We start from the raw sequence: 16,106 nt of genomic DNA, 5'->3' as shown, positions 1-16,106 counted from the left end.
GAGCATATTACCAACATAAAAAATGCCGGGTATAAGGTAATGATGGCACAGAGGACAGGGTGGTGGCTGGGACCCAGCATGAGAGGCCAACATCTCTGTACCTGTGAACTGGGATATGAGAAGAGTAGCTTAGCAGGGGGCCATGGAAATTTTCACAAACCAAAATTGGCATTTAGAGCTGAGCTGGAAAGTTGTGAGCACAGGATGTTGCTGAAAACAGTGCCCAACAGGGCTGCTACCTGAGGTTTTGGCAGCTTCACCCCCTGCTAGTTGATTGCAGAAGGATGTTGGGTCATCAGGAAATAGGGGTTTGAAATGATCCCACAGGAAGGTGTGAACAAAAACAGAAGCAACAACGAAAAAACAGCCTCATCAGGTCAGCTGGGGGGAGGGTGGGTGTTGGATGGGAGACAAGTGAGTTCTCACTTTCTTCAACACTTTAGAAACTTCTAAGGAGAAGCCCTGCTGGCATTCAAGGATGGCACTGTGAGAGATCCCCATTTATCCCTCCATCATCCATGAACACCTCCTAGAGGTGGACAGGGAAAGCAGCAGCTTGACAAGGGGACTTATTTCTGGTTCAGGATGCTGGAAGTCTCCATGTAGCAGTTTGTAGTGGACACTGCTATTTTTTTGGATGCCTAGCACACACTCCCACTTTTTTCTGGTAAGATCACTTGGATTATTTGGGGGGAATTTCTTCTTCCCCATTACATACAGTCTTGGTGGGGTTGTCAATAAGGCATTCTGCCCTCCTTTAGCCAATTAATTTCTCTCTCCTGGACTCTGAATTGAGCCGAGTGAAGAGAAAGAATGGAAAAAACCTGTTGGAGAAGACCTCATTCCATGGACCTCATTCAACCTTTACTTACTCCTGCTCCTGAAATCTCAGCTCTGCCCCAGTTTCTTAACTGTTCTTCCATTCTGTGAACCCCTGATATCATCCATTAAACTGTTTTGCTTAAGTTAGCTGTGGCCCATTTCTGTTACAAAGAACAAACACAGAACGTGACTATGACACTGCATGGGAGAGTTTTCATGAGGGTCTTGCAGGGGAATCGAAGGAGTCTGGCTCCAGGTACCCACTTTCAGTCTTCAGATTTTTCAACTTTCTAGTCATGTGACCACAGGCAAGTCACTATATCCCTCTGAGCCTGAACTTCTGTAAATTGTGATATTGTTATATTGTTACTTTGCAGCACTGTAGGATTAAATGTGTTTATTCAATTATTCATGTAATACCCAGCCACCACCATTTGCCTGGAACTCTGGGAGGAACCAGAATAGAGACGTAAATAAGACAGACATTGTATAGTCTCTGTCTCCTTGGAGCATACATTCTAACAGGAAGAGAGATATTGAATATGTTTACAACACTGATGATGTTAAAATTGAAGTTCAAAGCACTATGGGAGTGGTTAACAAGAGGACCCAGGAAATCTAGTAGAGGGCCATGTATGGAAGACCCTTAGTAGCTGTGACTTCCTTTCCCCCTTCCTTCTTCTGACTGTTTTCTTCTTCATACCACTTTACATTTTGCATGCATGTTTCTTTGCCATTTATGGCCCACTCATATCCACGTTCTTGTAGTATAATTAGGATACTCCAAAGAAGTCCTGAATTGGTTCAGTGATTGACATCTGCCTGTTGTGTTTGAAGCATAAATTGGGACCTACTCACCCCAATAGATAAGCCAACTTGGTGGGGGTTCCTTGTGTTGGACATAAGGAAAGAACAAGGTTAAGAGGATGGGGAAAGAATAGAGAGACTTTAATACCTTTAGAATTAATTGTTTCTTAGGTCAACAAGGTTTAGTAAGAGTCAAGATGAAAGAGGTTGCCTAAACTTGATATTGACAAAACAAGGGTAGTCAATTTCCTTGATCTGTTAGGTAGCTCTAGGCACCTTTCTAGCATTACAAAATCTCAGAAATTATTTACAGAATTTTAGCACTGGAAAAGATCTTAAAGAACATTCAGAAAGGGTTTTATTTAGTATGAGGAAACCATGGCTTACTAGAGTTAAGTCTCATCCATGTCCTGAGTGTGTAAACTCATGATATCTTTAGACCCCAGCCTGGCAGTCAGAATGCCCAGAGTGGTTCCTCTTTCATATGGACAAATTCTGGTAGATGCGCCCCCTGCGAAATAGCCTGTGCTAGCCTTGTGAAGGAACTTGACAAGGACCAGAGGAATGAGGCACTGCACTAGATATGAGGGAGGGACAAAGACAATAAGATACAAGTCCTTTGAGGTTCTTCTGACGGTTTGGGGAGTCGAGACACATACAATGCCAGATAATCACACAAGCAACACTATACGAGAACTCCTGTTGGACGTGGTCGCATCAACATCTCTGAAGCACAACTCATCATTTCTGCCCACTTACCTCTTAAGTTTCCTGTTAGAGATGTCTTCTTCTCAGACACCTGCATCTGTTAGTAGTAGCACTATCCTACAGTTACAAAGGCTTGAAATATTGAAGTTGGTTTTTATTCCTATCTTTCCCTCAACCCCACATCCAGTATTTACTGGAATCTGTTGATCTGGCCCTTAAAGCTACCCCATCCTGTCCAAAGACACCAGAGTAGTATTCCTAATATACAGCTCTTATATTATTCCTCTGCTCAGAATTCTTCAGGGTGTGCAGAACATTATTTGCAGAATGAAAACCAAACTCCTTAGTTTAACATCTGTGGTCCCTTATGATCTAGACTCAGCTTCCATTTCCTCCTTCTAGTCTTGCTACAGGGATGTATTAACCATGTTATTTATTTTTTGTATTTTAATGCTTTGACATCTGGCGCCTTGCAGACCCTGGAGTCGCTGCCCCTTCCAGAGCTAGCCCATTCCTAGAGACCATAAACAACTTGCCCTTGAGCATACCTTTCAAAGGCAAACCACCCAATCCAGAGCCCACACCTGCAAATACCTTCTCTATTGGGCTGTCATACTTAGGACTATAATCCCCTGCCCTAATCACTCCAGGGCCAGTTAGCAGACAACTAGGAGTAGTCCCTATGCCCCTGAAATAGCTGAAATTATTCAAATTAGTCAATCCTTAATCTGCTTAATCTGCCTTGCCCATTCTTTCCCTTGGAAACCACCATAAAGGCTCTTGCTCATGTTTTCTCCTTTCCTTCTGCCTCCTGATGGACTCTGGTGCTTCCCTGAGTGGGCCCCTGTGGTGTGGCATGTCTGCTTCTCTTGGCATCTGTGAGTATAACTATCTTTTTGATAACAGTCATCTAGTCTGCTGGCCTTGCTATACCTAAATAATAATAATAAAACAATTAACTACGTTTTAAAACAAGAAACCCTATGCTCCAGAGGGGTTCCTTCTGCTTCCCAAACAGGCCCCTGCTTTCCTATGCCCATGTCTTTTCCTGTGCCGTTCCTTGTTCCCACAATAAACTTTCTCTGCCACGTCTGCATCTTACAATTCCATCCATCTTTCAATATATTCTTGCTGGCATTGTCTTGAATCTCTGGTGATAATATAGACTTAAAGATGAGTGTGTGAGGTTCAGATTGGTTTATGACTTATACTATATCACACAGCAAGTCGAAGGCGGCATCAGGCTCGAAGCCCAGCAGGCTTTCTTTGTGCCCTTTCCAATCATTCTGTTGGCTTAGGTCAACTGAGGGTGTGCAACAGAAACGGATCTTAGTCAACTTGAGAACAAAAGGGATTTTCCAGAAGGATGCTGGGGCAGTTCAAAGGATTTAAGGAGGAGCAGAAAGACCAGATCTCAGGTGAAGTGGGAACAAGGGCAGCTCTAGTGATAAGCCTTTGAATCTTCCCTCAGGATCCAAGTCTTTACTAGAACTCAGCTCAAGCGCATTCCCTTAAGGTTTTAAATATCTGGAAGTGACAATGGACCCATCCTGTTATGTATATCCCCTGAATCAATCAGCTATGGTAGGATGTGTTTGGGAGACAAGGTAGAGTCTCAGAACACCGATGTGATCACTGGGGACCACTCCTTTGTATTAAGAGTTTCCCAAAGAAAATGCAACCATTGAGACCTGACAATTTGAATCCCTTACAGCCATCTTTCTAATATATTAAATCCTAAGTCCTTCTAAATAAAATGGAGCAGTGGAAGGGTTAGACAAAAACAGCTCCAAAGCAAAGCAACTTTAATAGTTCAATAAATAGTCACTGAATGCTAACTCTGTGCATTCAAAGGACTTATGCTAGACATTGGGTGGATAAAGGGATGAGGGTGGAATGTGAAAACTGGTAAGACCTGACAGCTGCTCAAAGATAAGACAGGCATACAAATCATGACATTGAGAGGCAGGATAAAGGGAATGATGCTCCACAACAGATACGAAGTGCTACAAGGTTTTACAGCATGGAGAGATTCTCTAAAATTTATATCCAGAGGAAAACCAAAAAGCTAAAGTCCAGATTTTCCTTCTTATTGCAACTTCATCATATGCTGGGAAAACCATACATTATTTCACATGCAAAGGAACACAATGTTCTTATTTCCACCTACTGCAGTCCAGCTGCCAATTCAAATGTCTGCCACCTCTTAATTGTGCAATTAGGGAAGCATTAGGTTCAGTGGACTCATGTGCCACTGCTAAGCTCCTGCTTGGATGGATTGTATAAACATGGTATCTGGGAAGGAAAAAAGGAAGTTCTTGGGTGATAACATTGCTATGCAAGGAGAGTTTGCTGCAACATTTTATAACTCAAGAGCTGCTGGCCCAAGGCTATGCTGTTGCAACATATCTGGATCCATCTCACATTGCAGTGATGAGAGTGAGAAGAAGAATTTAAACATCTTAGTCTCACTGGGCTTATTAAAACAACTTTGGTTTATTGAGAGCACCAAGATGCACCTCATGCCCTCTCAAGGTCAGGGAAGATGAGCTTAGGATATGATGTGGCAGTAGGGGAACACACTGGCTTCTTCATTGACTACCCAGTGGTTACCAGAGGCACAGGAGGAGGCAGAGGCAAAAAGGATGTAACGAAAGGGAAGGCTGGAGAAGCAAGTGGAAAAGGAAATTAAGGAGGGAGGATGGTGTATGTTTGAGAGCAGAGCGAAAGGGAAAGGAAAGACCCTGGAGTTGTTTAACATTGTTTTCACTGTTGAAGCTGGGGAGAATGAGTAAAACAGAACCTGTCTCATCTTTAGCAGTAGAGAGTGAGGAGAAAATCAGTTGAGTGAAGCAGAAAATGAGCCAGTTAGTTAATATTTCTCTAGGCCCACTAGGCATCAGGCACTGCTGCATTTTCTTCTTGGGAACTTAGGAACAGAGAAGCCTCCAGCATTTGTACTTGGAAAACCTTACAAAGATATATCAGACATCTCCTTGTCCTTAATATATACTATAGGCTTGTCTAGAATTTAGAAATCTAGATTTTAGTTTTCTTTTAGCCAGTATTCATTCTCCACTGCTTGGTCAGAGGGCTTAGACCCCTTTTGTTTAGAGGTTGAACATTCACACACACAGATGGGATGCCCTCAGCCTTAAGGCTATAATCAATATTGGGAGAGTTGGGATGGGCAGCAGTGCACTTAGCTAGGTCCTCATAGTCACTAAAGGCAGGGTCTCAAATATAGACTTCTAACATTTATCTCAAAATGAGGTTGTATTAGGTTGAACTACATGACATTATTGATTTTCTAGGTTAAAAAAATGATTGAATATCAACAATTTCATGTGGCTCAACTTAATACCTAAATTCATTGTAAATTATGTGTTAGAGGTATTAATTTGTTAAATGAAAATATTTTAAAACTATCATTTTCCAAAACCTGTTTTGTCTTTTTTTTCTGAGACGGAGTTTTGCTCTTGTTGCTCAGGCTGGAGTGCAGTGGCCCGATCTTGGCTCAGTGCAACCTCTGCCTTCCGATTTCAATCCATTCTCCTGTCTCAGCCTCTGGAGTAGCTGGGATTACAGGCGCCTGCCACCAAGCCCGGCTAAGTTTTGTAGTTTTAGTAGAGATGGGGTTTCACCATGTTGGCCAGGTTGTCTCGAACTCCTGACCTTGTGATCCGCCCGCCTCGGCCTCCCAAAGTGTTGGGATTACAGGTGTGAGCCACCACACCCGGCCTGTCATTTTAAAAAAATAACAGAGCTGGGTATGGTGGCATGTACCTGTAATCCCAGGTACTAGGGAGGGTGAGGCAGGGGGATGAAAATATTTAAAAACTATCATTTTCAAAAACCTGCTTTGTCATTTTGAAAAAAATAACAGAGTTGGGCATGATGGCATGTACCTGTAATCTCAGGTACTAGGGAGGTTGAGGCAGGGGGATCACCGGAGCCCAGGAGTTTGAATCCAGCCTGGGCAATATAGCAAGACCCTGTCTCTAAAAAAATACTTAAAAAAACAAACAAACAAACAAAAAAACGCTGGGACCCGCTCGACTTCTGCCTGTCGCCCCAAGATGGCAGACACAATGAGCGGGTTGCCCGTGGCATGGCTGTGAGGACGAACGGTTGGCCGGCGAGGCTCCACAGTCCAGGCGGAAGACCGTCGTCCAAGCAGAAGGAAGAGGAGGAGGCGGCCCAACTGTTGGCCGAATTCCCCCTAGCTGCCGCGGCGCCCGCCTCGCCCAGGTTGGCCCTTCCGCAGCCCGCCCGCTCGCCTTCCCCAGCCGCCGCCAGGAAGCTGACCGACCGCGTGCTGCTGCGGAGCTTCAGCATTGCCAACGTGTTCTGCGAAAACTCGGACAAGATTAACCGCTTTGATTTCAGCCCCAACAGCGAGGCGATCACCTAGAGCAGCGACGACGACTCCTTCGTGCTCTGTGACTGCCAGGAGGGCAAACCAAAACCCTCTTCAGTAAGAAATACGGCGTGGCCTCATCAGATACACTCCTGCGGCAAACACAGCTGTTTACAGCTCTAACAAAATAGACGATACTATTCGTTACTTGTCCTTGCATGACAACAAAGAAAGTATCTGACTTTACTTGTATCGGACATAGCAAAAGGATAGTGCTCTTGTCCATGTCATCTGTGAATGACACTTTCATTTCTGTGTCTCTTGATAAGAGCATTTGACCCTGGGATCTCCGGTCTCCTAACTGCCAGGGCCTCATGCGTATAAAAGGGAAGCCAGTTTGTTGTTTTGATCCAGAAGGGTTAATTTTTGCTGCTGGTGTCAACTCTGCAATGGTCAAACTTTATGACCTTCGTTCTTTTGATAAGGGGCCATTTGCTCCCTTTAAGATGCAGTATGATCGAACTTGTGAGTGGACAGGACTTAAAATCAACAACGATGGCAAGCTCATCCTCATTTCCACCAACCGCAGCTTCACTGGTCTCACTGGTGCATTCAAAGGAGTGGTGATACACACGTTTGGGGGTTATGCCAACACCAAAGCTGTCACACTGGAGGCTTCATTTACTGCAGACTCTCAGTTTATTATGATTGGTTCAGAGGACGGCAAGATCCATGTCTGGAATGGAGAGAGAGGTATTTTAAAAGTAGCTGTGTTGGATGGCAAACAGGCCCAATTACCTGTTTGCAATTCAACCCCAAGTTCATGACTTTTGCCAGCGTGTGTTCCAACATGGCCTTCTGATTGCCCACCATTGATGACTGACCCTGATGCTGCTTGGCTATTTCTGTACAGTGAGGGCCGCCAGCAGGAAGAAACTCAGAGGGGACTGAGATAATTGTGGAACTGGATTATTTGACTATGCTGGAGAACATCCTTTTACATGGCCTTCCCATGGATGTGCTGTGCATCTGCTCAAAAGAAAATAATTACTTTGCTGAGCATCTTCAAAAGGACTCTTGGTGCAGCAGACTCAATTGGAACTCGGCTTTTCTAGCTGTCACTGCACCAAGCTTTGCTAGAGGAGTGACCAGACTCACGATTTGGTATAGTGAGGCTCTCAAGCATCTTCAGTTTGAATGTACATGCTGCTGAGGAGCCGGCGAAGTCTTCAGTTCTGCACATCCCTTCTCCTACCCCGCTAAATGTATGGGAAGCCACAGTCCTCGTTTTGAAATGCTCGGGCAGCTCAGTGCCCCTTGCCCTCACCCTGCATGTCTTGTTACTGGGTCTCCCTGTGTACTTGTGGCATTATCCACAACCATCATGTTTCTTAGGTGCCAAACATTTACAGAAATGTTTTCTTGTATCTTGGGGTCAGAGAAAGGGACAAATACAGAAGGACCTTGCTCGCAGGAAGCTGTGCAGTTAGTCACTGCAGTTAGTTGTGTGAGGCTAGGTGGTCAGGCAGGCCTCAGGCTGTAGGTGTTGGGTGGGAAAGGGGCCTGAAAGGGAGGGAAAGGGGAGGGTAGCGGGTGAGTTCCTGGGGCTGGAAGGTTTAGCAGCAGCCTGGTGCCGTGCCCTGTCAGCAAGACAAACTCACGGTTCTTGGGGATGCCTACCAAGCTTGGTTTGTACAGAAGCAAGGTGGGAGTCTATTTTCGTACATGTGCTATATCACACTTTGCTGTAGGCTAGTATTGTGAAGTGAGTCTGAGTTGTTTACACTGATGCTTTGCCTGCCCACCACAAATTGTGTACATAGTCTTTAGATGATACCACCCCTTTCCCCAGCTCCCGACCAAAAGCTAGTTCTAGGCCTGTGTTATGTTATATTTAGCCTTTTTACATATGACCTTTGATTTCTGTTGTTTGTGTTTTAGCACAGTGTATGCACCTTCGTTTAAATACATCTGTTTGCATACAGATATGCATACATGTGTGTGCGTATGCTTATATTGCTCTCATCTGTAGTTTCTGAGAGTTCAGCTGAAGCAGATGGAGTCCTGCAGCCCAAGAGACAGATTGCATTCTTGCTAACAGTGTTTGCCACAAGTGTTAGTGAGTCTTCCCTATTAATGTTTTCATTTTGGAAGACCGAATGAAGCAAAGCTTATAGTGTTTGCTGTTTCCATGGCAGCTAAGTGAGGGTCTCGGGATGACTCCCTGTGTTCCTCAAGCTGCACTTTGGGTTCCTCTCTGCAGTATTATCCCCTTTTTGCTTGGTGGTACTCTGTGCCTGTATGTGTGTGTATGTGTGATAGTCACTCTTGCATGGCTTCTGTGTCTGGCCTGTGGCATTTGGGGATAGGGTGCTGGAGCCGGAGCCTTTTCAGTTTGTTTGAAGCCTCGTTGCCAATGGTAGATCACTCCCGTTGACCTGATATGTCTGCTTGCTTGCTGCTTTTCCTTGCTTTCTCTTGGAGGAAGAAGGGGCTCTAGTCAGGCCTGGCCTGAGTGAGATGAGCTGCAGCTGGCTGATGGCCCTCTTACAGCAGAGAGAGTGGTCTGTCATTTTACTAAGTTCCTAAACAAACATTTATGCAGGCAACACTCCTTGCAGATCCAGAAACTGAGGCACAGTAAGGTTATGCCTTGCTCAAGAATACATAGCTGCTAGGGAGTAAATCAAGGCATCACAACTTCTGTTCAGCGGCAGGAATAGGCTGTGAATTGCTAGCGCTTTTTTTTTTTTTTTTTTTTAAAAAGCAATTACTTTTTTTTTACTTGTCCCTTAAACTGAAAGTGCAAGAGGTGTATACCTTTCCCAAACGTAGACTAGAATCTGCAGGATGCCACCCACTGTATGACTCTGCTTTCCCAGAGAGGATGGACTTTTAGAAACCAAATGATCTTAATTGTTAGTACCCACACCTGGCTTTTCAGGGTAGAAAATTCATGATAGGAATCATTGTTAAGAGAGAGTGCTTGGAATCACGGGTTAACAGGAAAGGCTATATAACGTCACATAACTGCAACCAGAGCAGCCACCAAGCATGACTTACCCAGCAGCAGGAAAATGATTTGTATCCGAGTTCCTGTGTGTCCCAAACGGAGGCACCATGTTCTTTGAAAACATGCCACCTCGTGGCCTCTATTTGTGGGTCCTGTGGTTGCAAACCTGCCTCCTGAGTTAAGAAGGAAAGGGGAAAGATATAGCTGGAAGTGAGTGGAGATGATGTGGTGGGGGGATAAGGCAGAATAAGAGAAGAGATTCTGAGAGCTGGGGCTGCAAAGGTTCTCTCAGCGGAGCCAGAGGTGCTCAAGCTCTCTTGGGGGTGGCTGGGGAGTGGGGCAGCGGCATTTGCCATCCTCTTAGGAGTCAGGGCCAAAACCACTGATGTGTATTTGATAGCGACACTGCACTGCTTAGCCAGAGGGGTAGTTAAAAAAAAATTATTTCCCGTTGCAATTGTAATTACTACTTATTAAGGAAAATTTGGAAATTTTAGAATCAGTTTGCCACCCAAATGCTACCGCTGTTAATCTTTTGGTGTTAAATGTCCCCCTAAACATTTCTGTGCATAGATTTTTGGTGTGTTTACATAGTCATTATTCTACTGTCTATACAATTTTATGTCCCTTTTGTGCTTAGCATACAAACATTTTTTCCATGTTACAGTCTTAAACAGAAAAAAAATATTGGGATCCAACAAATGGAAGTAACCCTAGGCCCTTCTTGACTCTGAGAGACTGGCTGGAGCCATGTTCTACTTTTTTTCCTGGGCCCTTCATAGAGGAGGCCTCATATGTGAACATCATTTGCTACCTAAGACCCAGAGCAAAAATTAGCCAGGTGTGGTGGTGCGTGCCGTAATCCCAGCTACTTGGGAGGCTGAGGCAGAAGAATCGCTTGAACCTGGGAGGCGGAGGTTGCAGTGAGCCCAGATTGTGCCATTGCACTCCAGCCTGGGTGATAAGAGCGAAACTCTGTCACAAACAAACAAACAAACAAACAAGAAGACCCAAAGCACATCTTGTGAAGTGTTCTTGTGTTCAAATCTGAGTATTTTTCTAACTGTTATATTTCAGCCCATTTCTTATAGCTGACTATCTAAATCCATATAGGTTATTCTGTTGCATATTTGTATATCACTGTATCTGTTTAGTCACCAGGTGGCTGCTCAAAAACATCTATTTTATCTCTTCAAACCTTCTATGGCATCCCAAATTCTTGCTCTGCAAGCCATGTTCAACTTCCTACAAGTTTGACATTAATTCTAAATTCACTCATTGAAAATTCAGGTCAACATAAAACCTACTTAGTGGGCCAGGTGCAGTAGCTCATGCCTGTAATCCCAGCACTTTGGAAGGCTGAGGCAGGCGGATCACCTGAGGTCAGGAGTTCAAGACCAGTCTGGCCAACGTGGCGAAACCCTGTCTCTACTAAAAATACAAAAATTAGCTGGGCATGGTGTTGGGCACCTGTAATCCCATCTACTTGGGAGGCTGAGGCAGGAGAATTGCTTGAACCTGGGAGGCAGAGGTTGCAGTGAGCGGAGATCATGTGCCATTGCACTCCAGCAGGGGCAACAGAGCAAGACTCCGTCTTGAAACAAAAACAAAAACCTACTTAGTATAACTGCTATCAAAAGCCCACCTGTTTGACTCTGAATATGGATGCTGCTGTGGCAAAGGAAGCCTGGTATAGGTCCCTGCTACCATTTCTCCTCCTCTGCTTCACTGACCTCCTCAAAAAACAAACAAAAAATTTTCGCTTCACTGTAGTTATACTGTGTGCATATACGTATAGTATATGTGTGCTAATTTTTCAGCAAATATTGATTGAGGCCTGATTCTGTGCCAGGCACTAGAGATGCAATGGTGCATGAAACAGACCTGATTATTGTTGTTCTGGTGCCCACAATCTAGTAGGTGTTATAGAATAGAGGACTGACCACATAGTGCTATAAGTGCCACAACAGGAATGACTGAAAGCTACAAAGTGTTGAGGGAGCAAAGTCATTTTTTACCATAGGGTTGAATGTCTACTTGTCTCAAGCACTATTCTACATGCCAGAAAAAGAGACACAAAGTAAGAGTAAACTGGGATGCCTGTGTGAGGAGGCAACATTTGAGCAGGGTACTACTAGATGATGAGCAGGGTACTATACAATGAGCAAGATGGGGTAGAGGAAAGATATGGTATCCTCAACTCAGAATGAGAGGTAAAATAAGTCTTCCTAATGGCAGTGATGCTGAACTGAGACCTGAAGGATGAAGAGGAGTTAGCTAGGTGAAGGAGGCTGGGGTTTGGTGGAGAAGTGCTCCAGGCAGAGGAAACAGGATATGCAAAAGGCCAGAAGAGAAGGAATAGAAAATACAAGAAATTTGTGACTAGAAAAGATGAGGGGGGTAATAGATTATTACTAGCTCTCCCTTTGTCTGGTAAAATTGTTTTACTTATATAAGAGCCAGTTTATTTTGTATACCTTGTTTTCTCTTTTAGTAGCCTTACTGATACACAAGTCCAAACATGTTTGGGCAGCTTCCTCACAGAACATGGCCAAAGGAACTCCTGCCATCTAATGGACAGAGAGAACATCATGATTTGCAGAAAATTAGCATTACTACAGTGTTAGGCTCACAATATTTCAAATAACAGCAACTTTCCACTCAGTGGTTTAAAAGCCCTTATGTACTAAAACAGGTTAAGTAAGAAATATGTAAGAATATTCTCAGACAATGCTCCCCTGTATGGGGAGATGAAAGGAAACCAGGGAAAGAAAGGAAGGAGGGAAGGTTAACAGTTAGGTACTTGTGTCAGCATTGTACTTAGTGAGCATACTCTCATTCCTCCAATCAATGAGGTAGGCAACATAGACCCCATTTCCAGATGAGGAAACTGCAACTCACAATACAGGGAAAAGCTGGCCTTGGCTGACTCCTTTATGTTATGCTGCTTCCCATCAGGATTTATTTCTGAATCAACAAATGGTAAGGAGGCATTAAAATGTTGCCCAGTTGTGACATCCATATATTTACATTTAAGACTTCAATGAAAGTGCTTAAGATCCCATTTCATTCTCAAAAGACATCGGAAGAATCTCTATTTCACTAAATAATATACACATCAGCTGGTGCCCAAAGCAGAGAGAGCCTCCGATACCACATATATTAGAATGGACATTTTTTTTTTTCTTTTTCTTTTTTTTTTTTTGAGGCAGAGTCTCGCTCTGTCACCCAGGCTGGAGTGCAGTGGTGGATCTGGGCTCACTGCAAGCTCCGCCCCCCGGGTTCACGCCATTCTCCTGCCTCAGCCTCCCGAGTAGCTGGGACTACAGGTGTCCGCCACCACGCCTGGCTAATTTTTTGCATTTTTAGTAGAGACGGGGTTTCACTGTGTTAGCCAGGATGGTCTCGATCTCCTGACCTCATATTCCGCCTGCCTCGGCCTCCCAAAGTGCTGGGATTACAGGCATGAGCCACCACGCCCGGCCTAAGAATGGACATATTTTCAAAGCTAAAAAACTGGAATGCCTTTCTAACAATTTCATACTACTTCTAGTTGAGACAGACATTCTTAAAAATGCAATTTGGATGCAGAAACATTGGCATTCTCAGAACACATTGAGTTTTTGGAATTGAAGCTGTCTCAGAAAAATCCAGATGAGGGCCGGGCGTGGTGGCTTACGCCTGTAATCCCAGTACTTTGGGAGGCTGAGGCAGGCGGATCACAAGGTCCAGACATCGAGACCATCCTGGCTAACACAGTGAAACCCCGTCTCTACTAAAAATACAAAAAATTAGCTGGGCGTGGTGGTGGGCGCCTGTAGTCCCAGCTACTTGGGAGGCTGAGGCAGGAGAATGGCGTGAACCCGGGAGACGGAGCTTGCAGTGAGCCGAGATAGCGCCACTGCACTCCAGCCTGGGTGACAGAGACTCCGTCTCAAAAAAAAAAAAAAAAAAAAAGAAAAATCCAGATGAATAGGGTTCCACGTGTATGAAGATGAATCGCATTAGCAAAGCATAATCAAATGTGTATATTATACTTTCCCATCGTATTTTATACATACAAGACCTTAAATTGGTCTTTTAAATTGTTATGGTGCTTGGTACACAATAGGAGCTAAAAACATGACTATAATAGAGAATTGTAAAATTTTTGCTTACCCACCTCTTATACAAGGTTGTAAAAAGTTGTTAGAGATTAAATGTCCACCAGTTGTTCTGTCTTCACTGAGGTCAAAGCAATGGGAATGGAGCACCAGCAAATTGGAGTGGAGAGAAATTAGAACTAAGATGGATGGGATGGGGGTTGTGGGACTGAGAAGCCTTAGGACAGACGACCAAGAGAAAAACAGTATAATCCTTTAGATGTTTTAAGAACGATAGGAGCTGTCCTTAGAATGGGATTATTCTGGTGGAGCTTGGAAAACCCCATGGTGTCAGATTCCTGGTCAACTCCCAAGTTTTGACTGAGTACCCGAGTTTCTAGATGCAGCAATGGAAAATACGGGGGGATATATAGTAGTCTCTACTTTCAAGAAGCTTATAAACTGTATATAGGGAATCAAGGAAATGATCATTTGGACTGATCAGGGAAGGCTTTGTAGAGGGAAGTAGGATTTCTGCTGGCCTAATAATGAATATATTTCGGATATACAGATTGGAGGGAAAGGCATTCCAGGTAATGGCAACTACAAAATCCATAGGCCCCTTTGGGGCCACTCTGAATCTAAAGCATGGCATTAGAATCTTGGCTTCATTTAAATTACATTTTATGGGGAAGTGGGGTGGTCTACTGTTAAGACATTATGTAAGAGGAATGAGGCATTTCGTTTTTCTTACCATTTGGTGTCACTCTCGATCAAATAAATTGTACTAAACTTAGGAAAATAGGCACCCTTGTTAAAAGTGGTTTTGGCTTTTGTCAAGAAAGCAAATTAATTTTTTTAAACACAAAAGTGATAGTGAGGTTCCTTTTTATGATGAGTACACATGTGGTATGATCATTTACCTATGGAGTTTCAAAATAAAAAATTAAAATGACAGAAAAGACACTCACAGAACACCAGGCATTCATTTCACAAACTGTGGGGAAAAGTGTATTTTAAAGATACATTGCTAATACTTGCCTAAAGATTACTTATACACACAGTGTGACTGTTTTTTTTTCTAAATCAGAGCTTTGAGTGTAGAGACAGTGGCAACATGCCAGAAGAAATAAATTTCTACCAGGTAAAAAAGCATGAAGATGAGTGTCTAGGGAGATTTGGAGGTGGCTGGGTTGCCCTGGCCCTGCTCCTTTTTCTTAAGGACAGAGCTAAAATAACAACAATGTGAGGCTACAGATCATCTGTTTCTTATTTACTTTCTTGGTCTTGTCCTAGCTAAAGTCATTTCTAGATCATGTGCTAGTCTTCAGAGAAGTTATGGAAGGAATTTACACAAAGGGCAAATACATAATTGAATACATGTATAAAAACACATCAATAGAATGTGGATAGAGAACATAGGCAAAAAGTCGGATTAGAAGGAAATCAGGCCGGGCGCGGTGGCTCAAGCCTGTAATCCCAGCACTTTGGGAGGCCGAGACGGGCGGATCATGAGGTCAGGAGATCGAGACCATCCTGGCTAACACGGTGAAACCCCGTCTCTACTAAAAATACAAGAAAATTAGCCGGGCGAGGTGGCGGGCGCCTGTAGTCCCAGCTACTCGGGAGGCTGAGGCAGGAGAATGGCGTGAACCCGGGGGAGCGGAGCTTGCAGTGAGCCGAGATCGCGCCACTGCACTCCAGCCTGGGGCACAGAGCAAGACTCCGCGTCAAAAAAAAAAAAAAAAAAAAAAAAAAAAAAAAAAAAAAAAAAAAAAAAAGAAGGAAATCAATGGATCTTTCATTTTCTGATTTGTACCACAGCTGACAGTGTTCAATTTCTTCAGGATGTCAGAAGCCCATTCCTTGATCCAACTTCTTGGTTACCTGCTGGAGGAACACTGGCATTCTCTAAATCTAGAACTAGAGGTGTATCTATGAAGTACTTATTCCCTATTTTCCTTCATATGTTAAGTTTTCTAGTGCTAACCCTGTTTTCCTCAAAGAATTGCTTCAGTAGGGTCTAAGATGGAATCAGCTAATGGCTAACACATGATGTGTTAAATTCGGAAGAGTAATTTTGCACATGGTTTATGCTTAAATAGAAATGCTAAACCATTTACATCTGTTTTCTAGTCATCGTTCTTGCTTTATAAAAGCTATGTGTATGCTCTCCAAATAAGTTTTTATTTTGCCCATTTTGAACTCTTCCATATATTAATTTTTTAAAGCACTCAAAACAGAGATCAAGAACAATTGTGTCCTTTTAGTTCATTGTCTTCTACAGAGGAAAAAATCAGGTCAGATTAAACTC

The 16,106-nt window shown here is 43.6% G+C and overlaps 1 pseudogene; it reads left to right on the top strand.

Annotated features, from left to right (window-relative positions):
* Positions 1 to 6,448: 6,448 nt before the first annotated feature.
* LOC126949821 (WD repeat-containing protein 82-like) lies at positions 6,449 to 7,580 on the top strand (annotated as a pseudogene).
* The last annotated feature ends 8,526 nt before the right edge of the window (positions 7,581 to 16,106 follow it).

The sequence above is a fragment of the Macaca thibetana genome, chromosome 1 (assembly GCF_024542745.1).
Source record: "Macaca thibetana thibetana isolate TM-01 chromosome 1, ASM2454274v1, whole genome shotgun sequence".
Taxonomy (NCBI): Eukaryota; Metazoa; Chordata; class Mammalia; order Primates; family Cercopithecidae; genus Macaca; species Macaca thibetana.
Note: the sequence above shows the minus strand (reverse complement) of the source record. Positions and strands in the feature narration are given on the sequence as shown.